Source organism: Paralichthys olivaceus, chromosome 5 (genome assembly GCF_024713975.1).
Source record: "Paralichthys olivaceus isolate ysfri-2021 chromosome 5, ASM2471397v2, whole genome shotgun sequence".
NCBI lineage: Eukaryota > Metazoa > Chordata > Actinopteri > Pleuronectiformes > Paralichthyidae > Paralichthys > Paralichthys olivaceus.
In genome coordinates this window covers 22764233-22790235 of record NC_091097.1, presented here as the reverse complement: position 1 = coordinate 22790235, position 26003 = coordinate 22764233, and the positions used below count along the sequence as shown (strand labels likewise).

At 41.3% G+C, this 26003-nt stretch overlaps 11 non-coding genes and 12 pseudogenes across 11 annotated transcripts; all 23 read right to left on the bottom strand.

Annotated features, from left to right (window-relative positions):
- Nucleotides 1-455: 455 nt before the first annotated feature.
- Nucleotides 456-574, bottom strand: LOC138410105 (5S ribosomal RNA). The gene has a single exon (XR_011242901.1). It is a non-coding gene; the product is annotated as a 5S ribosomal RNA (ribosomal RNA).
- Nucleotides 575-1057: 483 nt separating this feature from the next.
- Nucleotides 1058-1167, bottom strand: LOC138409916 (5S ribosomal RNA; annotated as a pseudogene).
- Nucleotides 1168-1657: 490 nt separating this feature from the next.
- On the bottom strand, nt 1658-1776 carry LOC138410104 (5S ribosomal RNA). The gene has a single exon (XR_011242900.1). It is a non-coding gene; the product is annotated as a 5S ribosomal RNA (ribosomal RNA).
- Nucleotides 1777-2259: 483 nt separating this feature from the next.
- Nucleotides 2260-2369, bottom strand: LOC138409915 (5S ribosomal RNA; annotated as a pseudogene).
- A 490-nt stretch (nt 2370-2859) lies between these two features.
- On the bottom strand, nt 2860-2978 carry LOC138410103 (5S ribosomal RNA). The gene has a single exon (XR_011242899.1). It is a non-coding gene; the product is annotated as a 5S ribosomal RNA (ribosomal RNA).
- Nucleotides 2979-3461: 483 nt separating this feature from the next.
- LOC138409914 (5S ribosomal RNA) lies at nt 3462-3571 on the bottom strand (annotated as a pseudogene).
- Nucleotides 3572-4054: 483 nt separating this feature from the next.
- On the bottom strand, nt 4055-4163 carry LOC138409792 (5S ribosomal RNA; annotated as a pseudogene).
- Nucleotides 4164-4654: 491 nt separating this feature from the next.
- Nucleotides 4655-4773, bottom strand: LOC138408976 (5S ribosomal RNA). The gene has a single exon (XR_011242297.1). It is a non-coding gene; the product is annotated as a 5S ribosomal RNA (ribosomal RNA).
- Nucleotides 4774-11437: 6664 nt separating this feature from the next.
- Nucleotides 11438-11546, bottom strand: LOC138409750 (5S ribosomal RNA; annotated as a pseudogene).
- Nucleotides 11547-12036: 490 nt separating this feature from the next.
- Nucleotides 12037-12155, bottom strand: LOC138408495 (5S ribosomal RNA). Its single transcript, XR_011241814.1, has one exon. It is a non-coding gene; the product is annotated as a 5S ribosomal RNA (ribosomal RNA).
- A 483-nt stretch (nt 12156-12638) lies between these two features.
- Nucleotides 12639-12757, bottom strand: LOC138408452 (5S ribosomal RNA). Its single transcript, XR_011241771.1, has one exon. It is a non-coding gene; the product is annotated as a 5S ribosomal RNA (ribosomal RNA).
- A 490-nt stretch (nt 12758-13247) lies between these two features.
- LOC138408494 (5S ribosomal RNA) lies at nt 13248-13366 on the bottom strand. The gene has a single exon (XR_011241813.1). It is a non-coding gene; the product is annotated as a 5S ribosomal RNA (ribosomal RNA).
- A 483-nt stretch (nt 13367-13849) lies between these two features.
- LOC138409082 (5S ribosomal RNA) lies at nt 13850-13968 on the bottom strand. The gene has a single exon (XR_011242403.1). It is a non-coding gene; the product is annotated as a 5S ribosomal RNA (ribosomal RNA).
- Nucleotides 13969-14458: 490 nt separating this feature from the next.
- LOC138409922 (5S ribosomal RNA) lies at nt 14459-14567 on the bottom strand (annotated as a pseudogene).
- Nucleotides 14568-15050: 483 nt separating this feature from the next.
- Nucleotides 15051-15159, bottom strand: LOC138409818 (5S ribosomal RNA; annotated as a pseudogene).
- Nucleotides 15160-15648: 489 nt separating this feature from the next.
- LOC138409920 (5S ribosomal RNA) lies at nt 15649-15757 on the bottom strand (annotated as a pseudogene).
- A 483-nt stretch (nt 15758-16240) lies between these two features.
- LOC138409157 (5S ribosomal RNA) lies at nt 16241-16359 on the bottom strand. Its single transcript, XR_011242477.1, has one exon. It is a non-coding gene; the product is annotated as a 5S ribosomal RNA (ribosomal RNA).
- A 490-nt stretch (nt 16360-16849) lies between these two features.
- LOC138409816 (5S ribosomal RNA) lies at nt 16850-16958 on the bottom strand (annotated as a pseudogene).
- Nucleotides 16959-17447: 489 nt separating this feature from the next.
- Nucleotides 17448-17556, bottom strand: LOC138409919 (5S ribosomal RNA; annotated as a pseudogene).
- A 490-nt stretch (nt 17557-18046) lies between these two features.
- LOC138410102 (5S ribosomal RNA) lies at nt 18047-18165 on the bottom strand. The gene has a single exon (XR_011242898.1). It is a non-coding gene; the product is annotated as a 5S ribosomal RNA (ribosomal RNA).
- A 490-nt stretch (nt 18166-18655) lies between these two features.
- On the bottom strand, nt 18656-18774 carry LOC138408493 (5S ribosomal RNA). Its single transcript, XR_011241812.1, has one exon. It is a non-coding gene; the product is annotated as a 5S ribosomal RNA (ribosomal RNA).
- A 482-nt stretch (nt 18775-19256) lies between these two features.
- LOC138409809 (5S ribosomal RNA) lies at nt 19257-19365 on the bottom strand (annotated as a pseudogene).
- Nucleotides 19366-19854: 489 nt separating this feature from the next.
- LOC138409931 (5S ribosomal RNA) lies at nt 19855-19963 on the bottom strand (annotated as a pseudogene).
- Nucleotides 19964-26003: the final 6040 nt, after the last annotated feature.

Sequence of the window (26003 nt, the reverse complement as noted above, 5' to 3'; positions counted from 1 at the left end):
TGAATCATCACCATCATCAATGGTTCTTCTGTTGCTTTGCAACCATAGAATCTTGAGGTGCGGGTGGGCGGGAGGGTCAATTGTTCCAAAATCAATCTCAAGGTGCAATTTTGTCATATCGTTGCAAGAAAAAAATCATTACAATTTTCAAAAATGACCTTCAGCAATATTGTCAGTGTTTCATATCCAGTTGTTTCCCTGATGCAGAGTAAACTCCCTGCTCTTTCATCGCTCTCTCCAAATAAGACAATTTGAAAATGATATGTTAATAAAACATGAATAAAGTAGTGTTTTGATTAGAAACAAATCTGATGAATGCTCACTCTCACCTTTCAGTGATGATGTGAGGGTTCCATTTTCTTTTTTCCTTTGATGAACAGTCTTTCCTGCTCTTTCCAAGAGGTGTCTCCTCTGAAGCAGCAGCAACAGCGCCCTCTGCAAAGAAAAGTCTAAAAAGCTTACAGCACCTGGTATTCCCAGGCGGTCTCCCATCCAAGTACTAACCAGGCCCGACCCTGCTTAGCTTCCGAGATCAGACGAGATCGGGCGTGTTCAGGGTGGTATGGCCGTAAGCGATTAACTCCACCCACAATACCTCCTTTATACATGTGAATCATCACCATCATCAATGGTTCTTCTGTTGCTTTGCAACCATAGCATCTTGAGGTGTGGGTGGGCGGGAGGGTCAATTGTTCCAAAATCAATCTCAAGGTGCAATTTTGTCATATCGTTGCAAGAAAAAAATCATTACAATTTTCAAAAATGACCTTCAGCAATATTGTCAGGGTTTCATATCCAGTCGTTTCCCTGATGCAGAGTAAACTTCCTGCTCTTTCATCGCTCTCTCCAAATAAGACAATTTGAAAATGATATGTTAATAAAACATGAATAAAGTAGTGTTTTGATTAGAAACAAATCTGATGAATGCTCACTCTCACCGATGATGTGAGGGTTCCATATTCTTTTTTCCTTTGATGAACAGTCTTTCCTGCTCTTTCCAAGAGGTGTCTCCTCTGAAGCAGGAGCAACAGCGCCCTCTGCAAAGAAAAGTCTAAAAAGCTTACAGCACCTGGTATTCCCAGGCGGTCTCCCATCCAAGTACAAACCAGGCCCGACCCTGCTTAGCTTCCAGAGATCGGACGTGTTCAGGGTGGTATGGCCGTAAGCGATTATCTCCACCCACAATACCTCCTTTATACATGTGAATCATCACCATCATCAATGGTTCTTCTGTTGCTTTGCAACCATAGAATCTTGAGGTGTGGGTGGGCGGGGCGGTCAATTGTTCCAAAATCAATCTCAAGGTGCAATTTTGTCATATCGTTGCAAGAAAAAAATCATTACAATTTTCAAAAATGACCTTCAGCAATATTGTCAGTGTTTCATATCCAGTTGTTTCCTTGATGCAGAGTAAACTCCCTGCTCTTTCATCGCTCTCTCCAAATAAGACAATTTGAAAATGATATGTTAATAAAACATGAATAAAGTAGTGTTTTGATTAGAAACAAATCTGATGAATGCTCACTCTCACCTTTCAGTGATGATGTGAGGGTTCCATTTTCTTTTTTCCTTTGATGAACAGTCTTTCCTGCTCTTTCCAAGAGGTGTCTCCTCTGAAGCAGCAGCAACAGCGCCCTCTGCAAAGAAAAGTCTAAAAAGCTTACAGCACCTGGTATTCCCAGGCGGTCTCCCATCCAAGTACTAACCAGGCCCGACCCTGCTTAGCTTCCGAGATCAGACGAGATCGGGCGTGTTCAGGGTGGTATGGCCGTAAGCGATTAACTCCACCCACAATACCTCCTTTATACATGTGAATCATCACCATCATCAATGGTTCTTCTGTTGCTTTGCAACCATAGAATCTTGAGGTGTGGGTGGGCGGGAGGGTCAATTGTTCCAAAATCAATCTCAAGGTGCAATTTTGTCATATCGTTGCAAGAAAAAAATCATTACAATTTTCAAAAATGACCTTCAGCAATATTGTCAGGGTTTCATATCCAGTCGTTTCCCTGATGCAGAGTAAACTTCCTGCTCTTTCATCGCTCTCTCCAAATAAGACAATTTGAAAATGATATGTTAATAAAACATGAATAAAGTAGTGTTTTGATTAGAAACAAATCTGATGAATGCTCACTCTCACCGATGATGTGAGGGTTCCATATTCTTTTTTCCTTTGATGAACAGTCTTTCCTGCTCTTTCCAAGAGGTGTCTCCTCTGAAGCAGGAGCAACAGCGCCCTCTGCAAAGAAAAGTCTAAAAAGCTTACAGCACCTGGTATTCCCAGGCGGTCTCCCATCCAAGTACAAACCAGGCCCGACCCTGCTTAGCTTCCAGAGATCGGACGTGTTCAGGGTGGTATGGCCGTAAGCGATTATCTCCACCCACAATACCTCCTTTATACATGTGAATCATCACCATCATCAATGGTTCTTCTGTTGCTTTGCAACCATAGAATCTTGAGGTGTGGGTGGGCGGGGCGGTCAATTGTTCCAAAATCAATCTCAAGGTGCAATTTTGTCATATCGTTGCAAGAAAAAAATCATTACAATTTTCAAAAATGACCTTCAGCAATATTGTCAGTGTTTCATATCCAGTTGTTTCCTTGATGCAGAGTAAACTCCCTGCTCTTTCATCGCTCTCTCCAAATAAGACAATTTGAAAATGATATGTTAATAAAACATGAATAAAGTAGTGTTTTGATTAGAAACAAATCTGATGAATGCTCACTCTCACCTTTCAGTGATGATGTGAGGGTTCCATTTTCTTTTTTCCTTTGATGAACAGTCTTTCCTGCTCTTTCCAAGAGGTGTCTCCTCTGAAGCAGCAGCAACAGCGCCCTCTGCAAAGAAAAGTCTAAAAAGCTTACAGCACCTGGTATTCCCAGGCGGTCTCCCATCCAAGTACTAACCAGGCCCGACCCTGCTTAGCTTCCGAGATCAGACGAGATCGGGCGTGTTCAGGGTGGTATGGCCGTAAGCGATTAACTCCACCCACAATACCTCCTTTATACATGTGAATCATCACCATCATCAATGGTTCTTCTGTTGCTTTGCAACCATAGAATCTTGAGGTGTGGGTGGGCGGGAGGGTCAATTGTTCCAAAATCAATCTCAAGGTGCAATTTTGTCATATCGTTGCAAGAAAAAAATCATTACAATTTTCAAAAATGACCTTCAGCAATATTGTCAGGGTTTCATATCCAGTCGTTTCCCTGATGCAGAGTAAACTTCCTGCTCTTTCATCGCTCTCTCCAAATAAGACAATTTGAAAATGATATGTTAATAAAACATGAATAAAGTAGTGTTTTGATTAGAAACAAATCTGATGAATGCTCACTCTCACCGATGATGTGAGGGTTCCATATTCTTTTTTCCTTTGATGAACAGTCTTTCCTGCTCTTTCCAAGAGGTGTCTCCTCTGAAGCAGGAGCAACAGCGCCCTCTGCAAAGAAAAGTCTAAAAAGCTTACAGCACCTGGTATTCCCAGGCGGTCTCCCATCCAAGTACAAACCAGGCCCGACCCTGCTTAGCTTCCAGAGATCGGACGTGTTCAGGGTGGTATGGCCGTAAGCGATTATCTCCACCCACAATACCTCCTTTATACATGTGAATCATCACCATCATCAATGGTTCTTCTGTTGCTTTGCAACCATAGAATCTTGAGGTGTGGGTGGGCGGGGCGGTCAATTGTTCCAAAATCAATCTCAAGGTGCAATTTTGTCATATCGTTGCAAGAAAAAAATCATTACAATTTTCAAAAATGACCTTCAGCAATATTGTCAGTGTTTCATATCCAGTTGTTTCCCTGATGCAGAGTAAACTCCTTGCTCTTTCATCGCTCTCTCCAAATAAGACAATTTGAAAATGATATGTTAATAAAACATGAATAAAGTAGTGTTTTGATTAGAAACAAATCTGATGAATGCTCACTCTCACCGATGATGTGAGGGTTCCATATTCTTTTTTCCTTTGATGAACAGTCTTTCCTGCTCTTTCCAAGAGGTGTCTCCTCTGAAGCAGGAGCAACAGCGCCCTCTGCAAAGAAAAGTCTAAAAAGCTTACAGCACCTGGTATTCCCAGGCGGTCTCCCATCCAAGTACTAACCAGGCCCGACCCTGCTTAGCTTCCGAGATCAGACGTGTTCAGGGTGGTATGGCCATAAGCGATTAACTCCACCCACAATACCTCCTTTATACATGTGAATCATCACCATCATCAATGGTTCTTCTGTTGCTTTGCAACCGTAGCATCTTGATGTGTGGGCGGGTTGGGGGGGTCAATTGTTCAAAAATCAATCTCAAGGTGAAATTTTGTCATATCGTTGCAAGAAAAAAATCATTACAATTTTCAAAAATGACCTTCAGCAATATTGTCAGTGTTTCATATCCAGTTGTTTCCTTGATGCAGAGTAAACTCCCTGCTCTTTCATCGCTCTCTCCAAATAAGACAATTTGAAAATGATATGTTAATAAAACATGAATAAAGTAGTGTTTTGATTAGAAACAAATCTGATGAATGCTCACTCTCACCTTTCAGTGATGATGTGAGGGTTCCATATTCTTTTTTCCTTTGATGAACAGTCTTTCCTGCTCTTTCCAAGAGGTGTCTCCTCTGAAGCAGCAGCAACAGCGCCCTCTGCAAAGAAAAGTCTAAAAAGTTTACAGCACCTGGTATTCCCAGGCAGTCTCCCATTCAAGTACTAACCAGGCCCCACCCTGCTTAACTTCCGAGATCGGACGAGATCGGGCGTGTTCAGGGTGGTATGGCCGTAAGCCATTAACTCCACCCACAATACCTCCTTTATACATGTGAATCATCACCATCATCAATGGTTCTTCTGTTGCTTTGAAACCATAGAATCTTGAGGTGCGGGTGGGCGGGAGGGTCAATTGTTCCAAAATCAATCTCAAGGTGCAATTTTGTCATATCGTTGCAAGAAAAAAATCATTACAATTTTCAAAAATGACCTTCAGCAATATTGTCAGTGTTTCATATCCAGTTGTTTCCTTGATGCAGAGTAAACTCCCTGCTCTTTCATCGCTCTCTCCAAATAAGACAATTTGAAAATGATATGTTAATAAAACATGAATAAAGTAGTGTTTTGATTAGAAACAAATCTGATGAATGCTCACTCTCACCTTTCAGTGATGATGTGAGGGTTCCATATTCTTTTTTCCTTTGATGAACAGTCTTTCCTGCTCTTTCCAAGAGGTGTCTCCTCTGAAGCAGCAGCAACAGCGCCCTCTGCAAAGAAAAGTCTAAAAAGCTTACAGCACCTGGTATTCCCAGGCGGTCTCCCATCCAAGTACTAACCAGTCCCGACCCTGCTTAGCTTCCGAGATCAGACGAGATCGGGCGTGTTTTTTTTTTTCTCTTTTATTATAAAATAAATCAGTTTTTATGTACAAGAAAACTTGAATTCCAATGTAACATCACAAAAAATAAATAAAATCAAATGCAAACAATCACCATCAGCTTTTACCAAATCGGCCCTCCTGCCAAGTATTATGCAAAACTATACATCAGTTTTCCTTTGTGATTGACAGAAATGAAACTGCATCCCTTAACAAAGTGTTGAAATTCTTCCTTATCATACTTAAAAATTAAACTTATGTCTTTTTTCAACCCCGATACAAAGTAGGCCCAGACAGATATTATTCTTTGTTCAAAATGTGCTAGATTCCTTCTTAGCCATATAGCATATCTAGCGTGACTTAGTACATGGTTTATCATATTTATGTTTATTTTCTCTTTCTTTTCCCATACTCCAAAGAAAACAATTTTTTTCCAGTCCTTTCCCTCAAAGTACTGCTTCCCCCAGTTCTTTTGCAAGAAATCCTTTAACTTCGTGAAAAAGATCTTCAGCTTGTCACACTCATAATACAAATGCATTAATGTCTCCGGAACAGTTTTGCATATATCGCATTCCCTTCTTACATTCTTATTTATTTGGTGTATCACCACATTTGTGTACAGTCTGTTGTGCCGTAATTTAAAGTCATGATCCTGACATTCTATACTATTCTTGCTTACATTCCACTGCTTCCATATTTGATTTCCTTCCATACCTGGGAACACCTTTTCCCAAACCTTTTCCGATGCAGGTTCCTTAAATTCATTTTGGATCAGCGCTTTGTAGTAGTCTTTTACCTTTGAATCACTTAGTGGCCTTTTCTCACCATTATTTTCCATATATAACTCGGGGAACGTTATTTTCCTTTCTATAACCACGTTATTTTCTATTTGCCTCACCCAATCTATTGGTATGCTTCCTTTTATTTTGTCATACATATTTACAGTAGTTGTTTCATTCATTTCATCGTCATACTCCTTAACTGCGTCTATTATAGCCTGGTCCCTTAGAAACCCAGGTATGAATTCATATAGGCAATCTTTTATTTGCGTTAGTCCGGAATAAAATAATTTTTTATCCCATAGCATGTTATTGTTCATTTTTATCAATGGGTTACACCATATTGGTTGATTTATTACCTGACTGTATTTTGTGCAGTCATATTTAATGTTTATTCTGTATTTCCCCCATGCCTCAAACACCTCTTTATAATATCTAGGCACTTTCTCATATATGGAGCTTTTCATTATCATTATTAGACCGTTTTCTTCACATCTTCCATTTTTATATAAATATTCCCTAAAAACATTTTTCCATCCATAATCAATCCTATCGTACAGATACTTTTTAACAGTTTTTATTCGTATTGCTTTTTTCTTAATATTCAAATCCACCAGTTTCAATCCTCCTTCTTCATATTTCCCTATCAGTGTCTTTTGTGCTATTCTTGCCAGTTTCCCATCCCAAATGTAATTTGTAATTGTGCTGTTTAGCTCTTTGTGCACCCACTCTGGCATGTCTATCACCGTCAAGGCATAGACAATCTTGGATAGTATTAATGCATTTACCACTAAAACCTTCCCCTTTAATTTTAATCTCCTCGGCTTCCACGCATTTAATGTGTTTTTCACTTTATTTATTACCCCATTCCATGTCTCATCTCTCGCCTCCTTTTCTTTCCCTCCCATATTTATCCCCAATATTTTCATATAATCCTTTGAAATTCTAAAAGGTATGTTACAATCACTTTGGCTTATATTTCCGACGTACATTATTTCAGTTTTGTCTATATTTACTTTAGCCCCTGCTGCTCTCCCATATACTTCCATTTTTCCCATTATCCTTTTCACGCTATTCATATTTTTTACCATACAAGTGGTGTCATCAGCATATTGCTGTATTTTGCTTTCACCTCCATTTGGCAATTTTATCCCCTCTATTTTCTTATCCTTCTTTATCATTTCCGCGAGACTTTCTGCAGTTAAGCTGTAAAGTACTGCCGATAGCGGGCACCCTTGCCTCACAGATCTCTCCAATGGAAAAGGATCCGTTATAGCTCCATTTATTTTTATCCTACTCTTTGCATTTTTGTACAATAATTTAATCCAGTTGATTATTCTTTGCCCAAAACCAAATTTTTCTAATGTGCAAAATAAAAAACTATGCTCAACCCTATCGAAAGCTTTATCAAGGTCCATACTTAAAATAATTCCACCATCCTTCCCCATGCATTCAATTGTGTCCCTTATTGTGCAAATAATGTCCGATATGTCCCTCCCTGGTATCCCGTACGCCTGTGTTGGTGCTATGATTGTTGGTGCTGCTGTTTTTATTCTGTTTACTAATACTTTTGCTAAAATCTTGTAATCTGTGTTTAGTACAGTTAGCGGCCTATAGTTTTCCAGTTTTCTTTTGCTTCCCTTATTTTTATATATGATCGTTATTAGTCCTGTTGCCAGCGACTCTGGTACCTCCTGCTCCTTCTCCATCTCTGCATAAATTATGCTTAAAATTGGGAGCAGCTCGTCGATAAATGTTTTATAAAATTCACTTGTAAGGCCATCTGTTCCCGGACTTTTATTGGTATTTAATGACATTATTGATTCTTTTATTTCTATGACTTTGATATTGTCATCACACATACTTTTCTCATCATTTGTTATCGTTTTCTTAATATTACCTAATACTGTAATTCTATCTTCCTCCTTTGCAATTCCTTTTTTGTATAGATTTTTATAAAATGTCCCAACATTTCCAATAATGTCTACAAAATCATTTACTATCTCTCCATTTTCATTTTCTAACTCTTCAATATATACCCTCTCCTGTTTCCTTTTTTCTAATCCCAAAAAATATCCTGTGCATCTCTCCCCCTTCATCGCATATTTCTCCCTACTCCTTGTTATTGCCCCCATACATTTATTCTGTTCATAAACGTCCAGTTTGGATTTCACCTTTATGTATTGTTCTATGCTATGTTTTGGATCCTTATCAATTCTTTCTGCCTCTTCTGCCAGCTCATCCTTCAACCATTTTATTTTCTCTCTTTCTTTAAAAGCCCGGACCTTTGCATATCTAATACTTATTGTCCTTATCTTTTGCTTCAGTCTTTCCCACCATAATCCCTTGCTTCTACATATGTCTATGTTATTTTTTCCATTCTCTATGCAGGCCACTATTTTCCTTCTATATCCCTCTTCCTCTAGGAGAGTATTGTTTAGGCACCACACTCCTCCTCCCCTTCTCTCTATCCCAGTACCAACCTCTATTGACAGGATTGCATGGTCACTGAATGATGTGAATTTATACACCATATTTTTTATAAATTTAACCATTGTCTGATGTGCTATACATAAGTCTATCCTGCTTTGTTTTAGTTCCCCCATTACTATTTGCCTTCTTGAGTATTCTCTCCTGTTTGGGTTTTCGTTCCTCCATACATCAATTAATTGTTTTTCCTCCAATGTTTTCAGAAAAATCTTTCTTGAAGTATCATTTTTTAATTGCTTCCCTCTTGCCACATCCAACCTTGTACTTTTTAAATTAAAATCTCCCACTATTATACAGTTTCCCACACACCATTTTCCTAAATCCAAGAAAAAAACCTTCCTGTCTGCTTCTATATTTGGTGCATATATATTAATTATTCGGTACTCTATCTTTTTGTATTTAAATTCTATGATTATGGCTCTTCCTTCTTTTCCTTTGTAGATTTCTTTGAGGTTTTCTACAGCATTATTTCTTATCAGGATTGCTACCCCACATGATTTATCCGTACCATGGTTTGTATACATAATGTCTTTCCATTTTGTTTTTATATCTTCCATGATCTGGTCTGTCCAGTTCGTTTCTTGCAGACATAATATGTCATTATTTCTACATTTATTTAATAGTTTTTCAAATTTGCTTTGATTTCTTAGCCCATTTGTGTTGAATGAAATCAAGCTTAACATTAAACATATAATTATGGTTTCATTCCCAACCTTCATTTTGTCCTTCTTTCCTCCTTCTTCCTCCTTTTCTCCTCAGCTTGGAGCACAGCTTTCCTTTTCTTTGTGGTCCCCTCCGCCTTTCGTTCCTTCTGCGGTCTGGTTACACTCTCTTCCTCTGAAATATCCTCGATAACCATGAAGTCCATCGCAGTTTCCCTCTCGTCTCGATTTCCTTCTCCATGCTGCTTTACTCCAATGCCGCCGGTTCCGTCTGCTGGAGTCTTTTCACGGGGAGCCTTCTCTCCACTCGATTCCTCTCCGGACCGGCTCTCCTCCTGCCCTGTAGTTTCCACCACGTCTCCTGCTGCGACGTCCCTCCGGGTTTGCCGTTCTTGGTTCTGCACCTTGGACTCCACCCCGCTCTCTGGGACGCCCCCTGGGTCTCCCTCCGTCTGCATGTCGTCATCGTCGCTTTCCTCTGTCTCCTCCTTCTCGCTGTCAGTGCTGTTGCCCTCCTCCTCCACATCGACATCTTCTCTCTCCGCTGCTTTTGGCACACACTCCCTTGCATAGTGTCCCTGTTCTTTACATCTGTGACATCTGAATTCTGGGCATTCTCTGAAGATGTGACCCGGTTGTATACATAGTCTGCATACTTTCGCCTGTCCGTCATGGATCACGCGAAAATATTCTCCCCCCACTAGTGTTTCAAACTTGGTTGAGTAGGGTAACGATTTCACTGTTTCAGTGAACCGGACCTTCAAGAACCTGGTTCCATCGGCTACGTCCGTTCCTGGCCACATTCTTCTTTTGATTGGCGAGATTGCCTTAACTCCCCATTCTGCAAGTTTTAAAAGAATGACACGATCCACAATGTACGTCGGCAAGTTTAGAAATGATACCACTAGTTCGTCATTTCTAATTTCTTTTGCAATAATCGTGCTCTTCTTTATTCTAATCCCATCTAACAGTTTATCCTTCCCTTCAACATTGTCCATTGTTATTTCATATTTCTTGGGCGTGGTAAAACGGCATCCATTCACCACCCCGCACGTTTTTTTAACTTCACTCAAGAGTTCCATCATAGTCACCATCTCATCTCCAATGATCTCTACCGCCAAGGTAAGCGCCCTCTCAAATTTCTTTTCTGTGCTTGGAAGAGGCTCCGAGGTACTTTTACTGCTGTCCGTGATCCTTCTCGTGGTCGTTTCCTTTCCAATGTCGGCATTCTTTGTCGGTTGCTGCATCTTGCCGTTGTCAATGATCCTGCAGGTGGTCGTGGTCTTTCCCTGGTCAGTATTCTTAGGCGATCTCTGCTCCATGCCGTTTTCCATATTCTTTGTCGTTGTGCTTGCCGGTCCGCTGTCAGCTGCCATGAGATCTGTCCTACTCCTCTCTACTCGCTCTCTCCTCTCTTTGACGACACTCATTCAAAACACACACTCCCTTAAAAAAAGAGATGTTCCCCCGAACAGCAAGCTGCTGGGGGAATAAAATCAAACACAAAAAGTAAAAAACAATCTCACTCACTTTCAATCTAGCCCAAAACAAAAAACAATAGAATTCCTCCTGCTCTCTCCACCTGCTCTCTCTGCTCCTTCACTTCCTGGTTGCACACCTGAAAGCAATCAGACGTGATCAGTTGTGTTCAGGGTGGTATGGCCGTAAGCGATTAACTCCACCCACAATACCTCCTTTATACATGTGAATCATCACCATCATCAATGGTTCTTCTGTTGCTTTGCAACCATAGAATCTTGAGGTGTGGGTGGGCGGGAGGGTCAATTGTTCCAAAATCAATCTCAAGGTGCAATTTTGTCATATCGTTGCAAGAAAAAAATCATTACAATTTTCAAAAATGACCTTCAGCAATATTGTCAGGGTTTCATATCCAGTCGTTTCCCTGATGCAGAGTAAACTTCCTGCTCTTTCATCGCTCTCTCCAAATAAGACAATTTGAAAATGATATGTTAATAAAACATGAATAAAGTAGTGTTTTGATTAGAAACAAATCTGATGAATGCTCACTCTCACCGATGATGTGAGGGTTCCATATTCTTTTTTCCTTTGATGAACAGTCTTTCCTGCTCTTTCCAAGAGGTGTCTCCTCTGAAGCAGGAGCAACAGCGCCCTCTGCAAAGAAAAGTCTAAAAAGCTTACAGCACCTGGTATTCCCAGGCGGTCTCCCATCCAAGTACTAACCAGGCCCGACCCTGCTTAGCTTCTGAGATCAGACGTGTTCAGGGTGGTATGGCCGTTAGCGATTAACTCCACCCACAATACCTCCTTTATACATGTGAATCATCACCATCATCAATGGTTCTTCTGTTGCTTTGCAACCATATAATCTTGAGGTGTGGGTGGGCGGGAGGGTCAATTGTTCCAAAATCAATCTCAAGGTGTAATTTTGTCATATCGTTGCAAGAAAAAAATCATTACAATTTTCAAAAATGACCTTCAGCAATATTGTCAGGGATTCATATCCAGTTGTTTCCCTGATGCAGAGTAAACTTCCTGCTCTTTCATCGCTCTCTCCAAATAAGACAATTTGAAAATGATATGTTAATAAAACATGAATAAAGTAGTGTTTTGATTAGAAACAAATCTGATGAATGCTCACTCTCACCTTTCAGTGATGATGTGAGGGTTCCAAATTCTTTTTTCCTTTGGTGAACAGTCTTTCCTGCTCTTTCCAAGAGGTGTCTCCTCTGAAGCAGCAGCAACAGGGCCCTCTGCAAAGAAAAGTCTAAAAAGCTTACAGCACCTGGTATTCCCAGGCGGTCTCCCATTCAAGTACTAACCAGGCCCGCCCCTGCTTAGCTTCCGAGATCGGACGAGATCGGGCGTGTTCAGGGTGGTATGGCCGTAAGCGATTATCTCCACCCACAATACCTCCTTTATACATGTGAATCATCACCATCATCAATGGTTCTTCTGTTGCTTTGCAACCATAGAATCTTGAGGTGTGGGTGGGCGGGGCGGTCAATTGTTCCAAAATCAATCTCAAGGTGCAATTTTGTCATATCGTTGCAAGAAAAAAATCATTACAATTTTCAAAAATGACCTTCAGCAATATTGTCAGTGTTTCATATCCAGTTGATTCCCTGATGCAGAGTAAACTCCCTGCTCTTTCATCGCTCTCTCCAAATAAGACAATTTGAAAATGATATGTTAATAAAACATGAATAAAGTAGTGTTTTGATTAGAAAGAAATCTGATGAATGCTCACTCTCACCGATGATGTGAGGGTTCCAAATTCTTTTTTCCTTTGATGAACAGTCTTTCCTGCTCTTTCCAAGAGGTGTCTCCTCTGAAGCAGGAGCAACAGCGCCCTCTGCAAAGAAAAGTCTAAAAAGATTACAGCACCTGGTATTCCCAGGCGGTCTCCCATCCAAGTACTAACCAGGCCCGACCCTGCTTAGCTTCCGAGATCGGACGAGATCGGGCGTGTTCAGGGTGGTATGGCCATAAGCCATTAACTCCACCCACAATACCTCCTTTATACATGTGAATCATCATCATCATCAATGGTTCTTCTGTTGCTTTGCAACCATAGAATCTTGAGGTGTGGGTGGGCGGGGGGGTCAATTGTTCCAAAATCAATCTCAAGGTGCAATTTTGTCATATCGTTGCAAGAAAAAAATCATTACAATTTTCAAAAATGACCTTCAGCAATATTGTCAGTGTTTCATATCCAGTTGTTTCCCTGATGCAGAGTAAACTTCCTGCTCTTTCATCGCTCTCTCCAAATAAGACAATTTGAAAATGATATGTTAATAAAACATGAATAAAGTAGTGTTTTGATTAGAAACAAATCTGATGAATGCTCACTCTCACCTTTCAGTGATGATGTGAGGGTTCCAAATTCTTTTTTCCTTTGGTGAACAGTCTTTCCTGCTCTTTCCAAGAGGTGTCTCCTCTGAAGCAGCAGCAACAGGGCCCTCTGCAAAGAAAAGTCTAAAAAGCTTACAGCACCTGGTATTCCCAGGCGGTCTCCCATTCAAGTACTAACCAGGCCCGCCCCTGCTTAGCTTCCGAGATCGGACGAGATCGGGCGTGTTCAGGGTGGTATGGCCGTAAGCGATTATCTTCACCCACAATACCTCCTTTATACATGTGAATCATCACCATCATCAATGGTTCTTCTGTTGCTTTGCAACCATAGAATCTTGAGGTGTGGGTGGGCGGGGCGGTCAATTGTTCCAAAATCAATCTCAAGGTGCAATTTTGTCATATCGTTGCAAGAAAAAAATCATTACAATTTTCAAAAATGACCTTCAGCAATATTGTCAGTGTTTCATATCCAGTTGATTCCCTGATGCAGAGTAAACTCCCTGCTCTTTCATCGCTCTCTCCAAATAAGACAATTTGAAAATGATATGTTAATAAAACATGAATAAAGTAGTGTTTTGATTAGAAAGAAATCTGATGAATGCTCACTCTCACCGATGATGTGAGGGTTCCATATTCTTTTTTCCTTTGATGAACAGTCTTTCCTGCTCTTTCCAAGAGGTGTCTCCTCTGAAGCAGGAGCAACAGCGCCCTCTGCAAAGAAAAGTCTAAAAAGATTACAGCACCTGGTATTCCCAGGCGGTCTCCCATCCAAGTACTAACCAGGCCCGACCCTGCTTAGCTTCTGAGATCGGACGAGATCGGGCGTGTTCAGGGTGGTATGGCCATAAGCCATTAACTCCACCCACAATACCTCCTTTATACATGTGAATCATCATCATCATCAATGGTTCTTCTGTTGCTTTGCAACCATAGAATCTTGAGGTGTGGGTGGGCGGGGGGGTCAATTGTTCCAAAATCAATCTCAAGGTGCAATTTTGTCATATCGTTGCAAGAAAAAAATCATTACAATTTTCAAAAATGACCTTCAGCAATATTGTCAGTGTTTCATATCCAGTTGTTTCCCTGATGCAGAGTAAACTCCTTGCTCTTTCATCGCTCTCTCCAAATAAGACAATTTGAAAATGATATGTTAATAAAACATGAATAAAGTAGTGTTTTGATTAGAAACAAATCTGATGAATGCTCACTCTCACCTTACAGTGATGATGTGAGGGTTCCATATTCTTTTTTCCTTTGATGAACAGTCTTTCCTGCTCTTTCCAAGAGGTGTCTCCTCTGAAGCAGCAGCAACAGCGCCCTATGCAAAGAAAAGTCTTAAAAGCTTACAGCACCTGGTATTCCCAGGCGGTCTCCCATCCAAGTACTAAACAGGCCCGATCCTGCTTAGCTTCCGAGATCGGACGTGTTGAGGGTGGTATGGCCGTAAGCGATTAACTCCACCCACAATACCTCCTTTATACATGTGAATCATCATCATCATCAATGGTTCTTCTGTTGCTTTGCAACCATAGAATCTTGAGGTGTGGGTGGGCGGGGGGGTCAATTGTTCCAAAATCAATCTCAAGGTGCAATTTTGTCATATCGTTGCAAGAAAAAAATCATTACAATTTTCAAAAATGACCTTCAGCAATATTGTCAGTGTTTCATATCCAGTTGTTTCCCTGATGCAGAGTAAACTCCTTGCTCTTTCATCGCTCTCTCCAAATAAGACAATTTGAAAATGATATGTTAATAAAACATGAATAAAGTAGTGTTTTGATTAGAAACAAATCTGATGAATGCTCACTCTCACCGATGATGTGAGGGTTCCATATTCTTTTTTCCTTTGATGAACAGTCTTTCCTGCTCTTTCCAAGAGGTGTCTCCTCTGAAGCAGGAGCAACAGCGCCCTCTGCAAAGAAAAGTCTAAAAAGCTTACAGCACCTGGTATTCCCAGGCGGTCTCCCATCCAAGTACTAACCAGGCCCGACCCTGCTTAGCTTCCGAGATCAGACGTGTTCAGGGTGGTATGGCCGTTAGCGATTAACTCCACCCACAATACCTCCTTTATACATGTGAATCATCACCATCATCAATGGTTCTTCTGTTGCTTTGCAACCATATAATCTTGAGGTGTGGGTGGACGGGAGGGTCAATTGTTCCAAAATCAATCTCAAGGTGCAATTTTGTCATATCGTTGTAAGAAAAAAATCATTACAATTTTCAAAAATGACCTTCAGCAATATTGTCAGTGTTTCATATCCAGTTGTTTCCTTGATGCAGAGTAAACTCCCTGCTCTTTCATCGCTCTCTCCAAATAAGACAATTTGAAAATGATATGTTAATAAAACATGAATAAAGTAGTGTTTTGATTAGAAACAAATCTGATGAATGCTCACTCTCACCTTTCAGTGATGATGTGAGGGTTCCATATTCTTTTTTCCTTTGATGAACAGTCTTTCCTGCTCTTTCCAAGAGGTGTCTCCTCTGAAGCAGCAGCAACAGAGCCTCTGCAAAGAAAAGTCTTAAAAGCTTACAGCACCTGGTATTCCCAAGCGGTCTCCCATCCAAGTACTAACCAGGCCCGATCCTGATTAGCTTCCGAGATCGGACGTGTTCAGGGTGGTATGGCCGTTAGCGATTAACTCCACCCACAATACCTCCTTTATACATGTGAATCATCACCATCATCAATGGTTCTTCTGTTGCTTTGCAACCATAGAATCTTGAGGTGTGGGTGGGCGGGGCGGTCAATTGTTCCAAAATCAATCTCAAGGTGCAATTTTGTCATATCGTTGCAAGAAAAAAATCATTACAATTTTCAAAAATGACCTTCAGCAATATTGTCAGTGTTTCATATCCAGTTGATTCCCTGATGCAGAGTAAACTCCCTGCTCTTTCATCGCTCTCTCCAAATAAGACAATTTGAAAATGATATGTTAATAAAACATGAATAAAGTAGTGTTTTGATTAGAAAGAAATCTGATGAATGCTCACTCTCACCGATGATGCGAGGGTTCCATATTCTTTTTTCCTTTGATGAACAGTCTTTCCTGCTCTTTCCAAGAGGTGTCTCCTCTGAAGCAGGAGCAACAGCGCCCTCTGCAAAGAAAAGTCTAAAAAGATTACAGCACCTGGTATTCCCAGGCGGTCTCCCATCCAAGTACTAACCAGGCCCGACCCTGCTTAGCTTCTGAGATCGGACGAGATCGGGCATGTTCAGGGTGGTATGGCCATAAGCCATTAACTCCACCCACAATACCTCCTTTATACATGTGAATCATCACCATCATCAATGGTTCTTCTGTTGCTTTGCAACCATAGAATCTTGAGGTGTGGGTGGGCGGGGGGGTCAATTGTTCCAAAATCAATCTCAAGGTGCAATTTTGTCATATCGTTGCAAGAAAAAAATCATTACAATTTTCAAAAATGACCTTCAGCAATATTGTCAGTGTTTCATATCCAGTTGTTTCCCTGATGCAGAGTAAACTCCTTGCTCTTTCATCGCTCTCTCCAAATAAGACAATTTGAAAATGATATGTTAATAAAACATGAATAAAGTAGTGTTTTGATTAGAAACAAATCTGATGAATGCTCACTCTCACCTTACAGTGATGATGTGAGGGTTCCATATTCTTTTTTCCTTTGATGAACAGTCTTTCCTGCTCTTTCCAAGAGGTGTCTCCTCTGAAGCAGCAGCAACAGCGCCCTATGCAAAGAAAAGTCTTAAAAGCTTACAGCACCTGGTATTCCCAGGCGGTCTCCCATCCAAGTACTAACCAGGCCCGACCCTGCTTAGCTTCCGAGATCAGACGTGTTCAGGGTGGTATGGCCGTTAGCGATTAACTCCACCCACAATACCTCCTTTATACATGTGAATCATCACCATCATCAATGGTTCTTCTGTTGCTTTGCAACCATAGCATCTTGAGGTGTGGGTGGGCGGGAGGGTCAATTGTTCCAAAATCAATCTCAAGGTGCAATTTTGTCATATCGTTGTAAGAAAAAAATCATTACAATTTTCAAAAATGACCTTCAGCAATATTGTCAGTGTTTCATATCCAGTTGTTTCCTTGATGCAGAGTAAACTCCCTGCTCTTTCATCGCTCTCTCCAAATAAGACAATTTGAAAATGATATGTTAATAAAACATGAATAAAGTAGTGTTTTGATTAGAAACAAATCTGATGAATGCTCACTCTCACCTTTCAGTGATGATGTGAGGGTTCCATATTCTTTTTTCCTTTGATGAACAGTCTTTCCTGCTCTTTCCAAGAGGTGTCTCCTCTGAAGCAGCAGCAACAGAGCCTCTGCAAAGAAAAGTCTTAAAAGCTTACAGCACCTGGTATTCCCAAGCGGTCTCCCATCCAAGTACTAACCAGGCCCGATCCTGATTAGCTTCCGAGATCGGACGTGTTCAGGGTGGTATGGCCGTTAGCGATTAACTCCACCCACAATACCTCCTTTATACATGTGAATCATCAGCATCATCAATGGTTCTTCTGTTGCTTTGCAACCATAGAATCTTGAGGTGTGGGTGGGCGGGAGGGTAAATTGTTCCAAAATCAATCTCAAGGTTCAATTTTGTCATATCGTTGCAAGAAAAAAATCATTAAGATTTTCAAAAGTGACCTTCAGCAATATTGTCAGTGTTTCATATCCAGTTGCTTCCTTTATGCAGAGTAAACTCCCTGCTCTCTCATCGCTCTCTCCAAATAAGACAATTTTAAAATGATATGTTCATAAAACACGAATAAAGTAGTGTTTTGATTAGAAACAAATCTGATGAATGCTCACTCTCACCTTTCAGTGATGATGTGAGGGTTCCATATTCTTTTTTCCTTTGATGAACAGTCTTTCCTGCTCTTTCCAAGAGGTGTCTCCTCTGAAGCAGCAGCAACAGCGCCCTCTGCAAAGAAAAGTCTAAAAAGCTTACAGCACCTGGTATTCCCAGGCGGTCTCCCATCCAAGTACTAACCAGGCCCGACCCTGCTTAGCTTCCGAGATCAGACGAGATCGGGCGTGTTCAGGGTGGTATGGCCGTAAGCGATTAACTCCACCCACAATACCTCCTTTATACATGTGAATCATCACCATCATCAATGGTTCTTCTGTTGCTTTGCAACCATAGAATCTTGAGGTGTGGGTGGGCGGGGCGGTCAATTGTTCCAAAATCAATCTCAAGGTGCAATTTTGTCATATCGTTGCAAGAAAAAAATCATTACAATTTTCAAAAATGACCTTCAGCAATATTGTCAGTGTTTCATATCCAGTTGATTCCCTGATGCAGAGTAAACTCCCTGCTCTTTCATCGCTCTCTCCAAATAAGACAATTTGAAAATGATATGTTAATAAAACATGAATAAAGTAGTGTTTTGATTAGAAACAAATCTGATGAATGCTCACTCTCACCTTACAGTGATGATGTGAGGGTTCCATATTCTTTTTTCCTTTGATGAACAGTCTTTCCTGCTCTTTCCAAGAGGTGTCTCCTCTGAAGCAGCAGCAACAGCGCCCTATGCAAAGAAAAGTCTTAAAAGCTTACAGCACCTGGTATTCCCAGGCGGTCTCCCATTCAAGTACTAACCAGGCCCGCCCCTGCTTAGCTTCCGAGATCGGACGAGATCGGGCGTGTTCAGGGTGGTATGGCCGTAAGCGATTATCTCCACCCACAATACCTCCTTTATACATGTGAATCATCACCATCATCAATGGTTCTTCTGTTGCTTTGCAACCATAGAATCTTGAGGTGTGGGTGGGCGGGGCGGTCAATTGTTCCAAAATCAATCTCAAGGTGCAATTTTGTCATATCGTTGCAAGAAAAAAATCATTACAATTTTCAAAAATGACCTTCAGCAATATTGTCAGTGTTTCATATCCAGTTGATTCCCTGATGCAGAGTAAACTCCCTGCTCTTTCATCGCTCTCTCCAAATAAGACAATTTGAAAATGATATGTTAATAAAACATGAATAAAGTAGTGTTTTGATTAGAAAGAAATCTGATGAATGCTCACTCTCACCGATGATGTGAGGGTTCCATATTCTTTTTTCCTTTGATGAACAGTCTTTCCTGCTCTTTCCAAGAGGTGTCTCCTCTGAAGCAGCAGCAACAGAGCCTCTGCAAAGAAAAGTCTTAAAAGCTTACAGCACCTGGTATTCCCAGGCGGTCTCCCATTCAAGTACTAACCAGGCCCGACCCTGCTTAGCTTCCGAGATCGGACGTGTTCAGGGTGGTATGGCCGTTAGCGATTAACTCCACCCACAATACCTCCTTTATACATGTGAATCATCACCATCATCAATGGTTCTTCTGTTGCTTTGCAACCATATAATCTTGAGGTGTGGGTGGGCGGGGGGGTCAATTGTTCCAAAATCAATCTCAAGGTGTAATTTTGTCATATCGTTGCAAGAAAAAAATCATTACAATTTTCAAAAATGACCTTCAGGAATATTGTCAGTGTTTCATATCCAGTTGTTTCCCTGATGCAGAGTAAACTCCCTGCTCTTTCATCGCTCTCTCCAAATAAGACAATTTGAAAATGATATGTTAATAAAACATGAATAAAGTAGTGTTTTGATTAGAAACAAATCTGATGAATGCTCACTCTCACCTTTCAGTGATGATGTGAGGGTTCCATATTCTTTTTTCCTTTGATGAACAGTCTTTCCTGCTCTTTCCAAGAGGTGTCTCCTCTGAAGCAGCAGCAACAGAGCCTCTGCAAAGAAAAGTCTTAAAAGCTTACAGCACCTGGTATTCCCAAGCGGTCTCCCATCGAAGTACTAACCAGGCCCGATCCTGATTAGCTTCCGAGATCGGACGTGTTCAGGGTGGTATGGCCGTTAGCGATTAACTCCACCCACAATACCTCCTTTATACATGTGAATCATCACCATCATCAATGGTTCTTCTGTTGCTTTGCAACCATAGAATCTTGAGGTGTGGGTGGGCAGGAGGGTAAATTGTTCCAAAATCAATCTCAAGGTGAAATTTTGTCATATCGTTGCAAGAAAAAAATCATTAAGATTTTCAAAAGTGACCTTCAGCAATATTGTCAGTGTTTCATATCCAGTTGTTTCCCTGATGCAGAGTAAACTCCCTGCTCTCTCATCGCTCTCTCAAAATAAGACAATTTGAAAATGATATGTTCATAAAACACGAATAAAGTAGTGTTTTGATTAGAAACAAATCTGATGAATGCTCACTCTCACCTTTCAGTGATGATGTGAGGGTTCCATATTCTTTTTTCCTTTGATGAACAGTCTTTCCTGCTCTTTCCAAGAGGTGTCTCCTCTGAAGCAGCAGCAACAGCACCCTCGGCAAAGAAAAGTCTAAAAAGCTTACAGCACCTGGTATTCCCAGGCGGTCTCCCATCCAAGTACTAACCAGGCCCGATCCTGATTAGCTTCCGAGATCGGACGTGTTTTTTTTTTTTTTCTTTTATTATCAAAAATAGATTGAATTTACATTTTTTTTACATACATTTGTTTTTTACATCATTCCTTTACATGTTTGCCTCTGTCAGGTCTTAACTTTTAACATGTATACATCACTCGATACAGGAAACACACAAATCAATAAAAACAATAAAACCAACCAAAAACAAAAAGCCCCAAAATAAATCTTAACCAAAATCCATTCTCACCTCATTCACATCTCCATTCGTTATTTCTATGAAGGTGCTCCCGTCCACAAACCCTTTCTGAAAGTCGTCTTTCCCAATGTAGCTGTGCATCACTTTCACATCCCTTTCTGTCAAATTTTTAAAAACATTCCACACATCACATTTTCTCCTTTCATACTGCGCAGTGTTTCTCCTTAGTTTCACTGCATATCGTGCGTGGCTCAGGACATAGTTTAACAGATTTACATTGCATCCTCTCTTTCTCTCCACCACGCCAAACAACCACAGCTTCTTCCATTCGCTCCTCCCCACAAAGTCTCCCTCCCAGCACCTATTTATTAACTCCCTTATTTTCCCAAAGTACACCCTTAGTTCCCCACATTCAACAAACTCATGCATACATGTCTCCACTCCCACTTCACATACGTCACATTCCTTTCCCACCTCCCGGTCAAACTTGCTCTTTATCAGGTTGTTGTATATCCTGTTGTGCCTTAGCATGTAGTCAAAGTGTTCACATTCAGTCGTGTTCCACTTCACTCTCAGATTGGTCCATATTTGCTTTGCATCCATGTTATTCATTACTTTGACCCACACTTTCTCTGCAGCCGGCCTCCTCAGTTCTTTCTCCCTCATACATTCATATATCATCCTTGTTTTTACATCCTTCAGACTCAACTTGCACTCCCCTTCCCCTACATACATATCTATTTCATCTTCTCCTCCGTTCACGTTCTCTCTCTCAATCATTTCCATCCATTCTTTGGGCATTGCTTTTTTTATTTTTTCTATGACCCCTTCAGCTGTACCCGGCCATATTTCATCCCCATTCCCCCTGACCTCATCTACAATCACCTGTGCCCTCATAAAACCCGGTGTGTACTCGTACACCATGTCCCTCACCTTCCTTATCCCTGCTCTCCATATTACCCTGTTAAAGATGGTCTCCCCCTCCACTGTGATTTTTGGATTTAAAAACGCTGGCTGCTCCCATACCTGCTTTACATTTTTGCATTCATACTTCACGAAACTCAGAAACTCTCCCCACGCTCCCAGCATCTCTTTGTAATAATCAGTCGCTCCATCTAACATCCCTTTTTTCATTTTCATATACACTCCACTCTCACCACACCCTCCAGTTTTGTTGATAGCTTCTGTTAAACACACCTTCCACACCTGATCACTTTTATTCTTTAAGTATCTCACCATCATTTTCACCCTCAGTGCTTTTTTTTTTCTCTCTAAGTTAACCAGTTTCAGTCCCCCGTCTTCATACTCGTTTTCTAGTACTTCCCTTGCTATTCTAACCCCCTTCCCATCCCACAAAAAGTCACTCACCATCCCTCCCACTTCTTTCATCACTTTCTCAGGCACATCCATCACATTCATCACATACACCAGCTTGCTCATTATTAAACAATTTACTACAATTACCTTCCCTTTTAGCTTCAATCCTCTTCTCTTCCAAAACCCTAACGTCTTTCTAATCCTATTCACTATCCCCTCATACTGCCTATCTCTCCCTTCTTTCTCCTCTATCCCTAAATTTACACCTAACACCTTCATATACCCTTTGTTTTCCTTCATTCTGATCTCCTCCCTCTCTTCTCTGTTCTCCCCTATGTACATTATCTCTGATTTCTCTATGTTTACTTTTGCTCCTGATGCCCTACCATACTGTTCTACACTTTTTAAAACCTCTACTACACTTTCTTTGTCCCTAACTGTCACTGTTGTGTCGTCTGCATATTGATATAGCGTGCTCATCTGTCCACCCGGTAGTTCTATGCCCTTAATCCCTCTATTTTGCAATATTAGTGCCGCTAGCGGCTCTGCTGACAAGGCGTACAGCAGAGCCGATAGCGGACATCCCTGTCTAACTGATCTCTCTAATCTAAACTCCTCTGTCACTATCCCGTTTATTTTTATCTTACTCGCTGCTCTTTCATACATCCTCCTTATCCATCCTATCATCCTATTTCCAAAACCCACTTTATCTAATACCTTATATAAATACCCATGATCTACTCTATCAAATGCTTTATTCAGATCCAAACTCGCTACTATCCCTATATTGTTCCCCTTCATGTGTGTGATGGTGTCCCTAATACTGCTAATTGTGTCGGCTATGTCTCTTCCTGGTATGCTATATGCTTGTGTGCTTCCCACCACCGTCCCTATAACCCCCTTTATCCTATTTGCTAACACCTTTGCTAGTATTTTATAATCACCATTTAACATTGTGAGTGGTCTGTAATTTTCTAATTTGTCCCTGCTCCCTTTTTTGTAAATTATACTAACTAGCCCTATTGTCATGCTGTGTGGCATCTCTCCCTTCTCTTCTATATACCTAAATAATCTATCTAACACTGGCACTAATTCTTCCTTAAACTCTATATAAAACTCTCCTATTATCCCATCTATCCCTGGACTTTTATTCCTGCCTAACTCATCTATTGCTTTCCCTATCTCTCCTTTAGTTATCTCTCCTTCACATCCTTCTCTATCCTCATCACTCAGCCTAGCTTCCATCTTTTCTATCACCTGCCTGCTACTCTCCTCATCTACTTCTTCTTTCTTAAATAACTCCCTATAGAATTCTCCTACTCTTTCCACTATCCCTACAAAGTCAGTTATTCTTTCCCCTCTCTTTCCCTCCACTTGCTCAAAATAATTATTCTTTTGCCTTACCTTCTCTAGCCCTAAGAAATAACTTGTACATTTTTCCCCCTCTACTACATCTCTTGCCTTACTTCTAATTATTGCTCCCTTGCACTTTCCCTGTTCTATCTCTTTCAGTTCATCTTTCTTCTTTATATATTCCCCCAAATCATACTTGCCATCCTCCTCAGCTTTCTTTTCCTCTTCTCTCAACTCCTCTTTTAACTTTTTTTCCTTCTCTCTCTGTGTTTTCCCCCTCTTCCTACTGTGTTTTATGCTCATGGTCCGTACTCCCTCTTTTACCCCTTCCCACCACCTCCCTATATCTTCCTCATACATCCTGTCATCCTTCTCCCACCTTATGTATTCTCTCACTTCTTTTTTATATTTTTCATCTCTCAGCAACTCCCCATTCATGCACCACAGTCCCCCTCCTCTTCTCTTTGTCCCCCCCCCTATTGTAAATTTTAACTCCTTATGATCACTATACGTTGTGGTTCTATATTCTGTTTCTTTTATCCTTTCTGCTATGCTTTTTGTGCTTAATACTAAATCTATCCTACTCTGTTTTAATTCCCCTTTTACCAGTTGTGTTCTTGAGAACGCTCTCCTCTCTGGATTTCTTTCTCTCCATACGTCACTCAGTCCTTTCATACTTTTTAATTTTTTTAATACCTCTCTTGTTGTGTCATTTTTAAAGTGCATGTTTGTTGACACGTCCAGTTTCTCACACCACACATTGAAGTCCCCCACAATCATGCAGTTGTCATCACACATCGTTCCCATCTTTTCAATCATCACCTTTCTTTCTTTCTCCTCATTCGGCATATACACATTTACCAGCTTCATTTCCTCATTCTTATATTCAAATTTGATCCCTATCATCCTCCCATCTCCCTCATCTTCACACCTTCTCACATTCCCTATCACTCCTTTTTTTGTTAATATTGCTACACCCCTCGCATTCCCATCTCCATTATTTGCAAATACTTCTCCCCTCCATTCATCCTCCACCTCTTTCATACATCTCTCATTCCAGTGTGTTTCCTGTAAGCATATTATGTCATAATTACTCTTCCCATATATCTGATGTCTTTTGTTTTTGTTCTTTAGCCCCCTTGCATTTATTGAAATTATTGTTAACATTATTATTATTTTTACTTTCATTTTGTTATTTCCTTAGTTTTACTTTTCTTATTATTCCTTGTATGCCTCTTAGTATTCTGTCTTTTTCTTAGTTGTTTCATTTGTTCCTCTATATCCATGTCTGTTTCGGATCCTACCGTCTGTGGTGTGGTAGTCTCCTCTGCAGTCTCTGTGGGCTTAGCTCCACTCAGTGCATTCTCCGTCCTTCCTGTGTCATCCTCTCGTCGCGTTCTCCCCGGGCCTGCTTCCTCCTTTCCGTCTTGTCTTTCGACAGTCGCCCCCTTCTCTGGCCCTCTCGTCTCCTTCGTTTTGGGACCTTTCTTCTCCACCCCGTCACTCCTCCTGTCTGCCGTCCCTTCTGTCCTCACCTCACGCGCCAGCGCTCCTCTCCTCCTTCCCGCATCCTCCTCCTCGTTGTTTCCTTTCGTTCTCTCCTTCCTTTCCTTCCGGTTCGCTCCATCTTTCTTTCCGCCTTCCGTCTCCTCTGTCGGCCTCTCTCCTTCCTGCTTGCCTGCATCCTCTTTCTCTGTCTCCTCCATTTCTTTTCTGACTCCCTCCTCCTCACTTTCCATATACTCTGCCTCCCCCTCCTCACTGCCTCCGCTCTCACTTTCTTGTCCACTCTCATTTGTGTCGTCTTCTGCCTCACTCTTATTGCATCTGCATTCACTCATAAGGTTCTGGCATAGTTCACATCTCTTCTTCCCCTGCGTGCATTCCCTTGCATAATGACCCTGCACTCCACATCTGTTGCAGTGAAATTCAGGGCACTCTCTCATTATGTGCCCTGGTTTAATGCACAACCTGCACACCTTCACCTGCTTATCATGCAGCACCCTGAAGTACTCAGCTCCCAGCGCTGTGTCAAATCTAGCGGAATACGGCAGTGATTGTATTTCATTATTAAATTTTACTTTCAGGAACCTTGTCCCATCAGCTACATTTGTCCCTGGCCACATCCTTCTTTTAATGGGAGATACTGCTGATACTCCCCAGAGTTGTAGCTTTGCCAGTATCTCCCTGTCCTCAATATAAAATGGCAGATTCATGAAAGACACTACTAGCTCGTCATTTATTAGCTCTCTGACGTGCACCCGATTCTCCCCAATCTTAAATCCTTCCATGAGCCTGTCCTTTCCTTTCGGATGGCTCATCGTCATTTCATATTTTTTTTCGGTTATCTGTCGGCACGCCAGTAGCCCTCCACACAGCTCGCGTACGCAACGCATCAGCTCCATAGCCGTGTCCTCGCCCTCCATCTCTACCATCACTGTCTGCTCCCTGTCGTTCCTCTCATTTATTTTGCAGCACTTACCCTGCGTCAGCTCCGTCTCTCCACCGCTGTCACCTCCGTGGGTGTCAGCGGTTAAACTCCGCTGCTCCGTGCTTGTCTCTGCCATTGTCTCGGGAGCACTTCCTAGCAGGCTACGATTCCCCCTCACAGTGCGTCACTGCC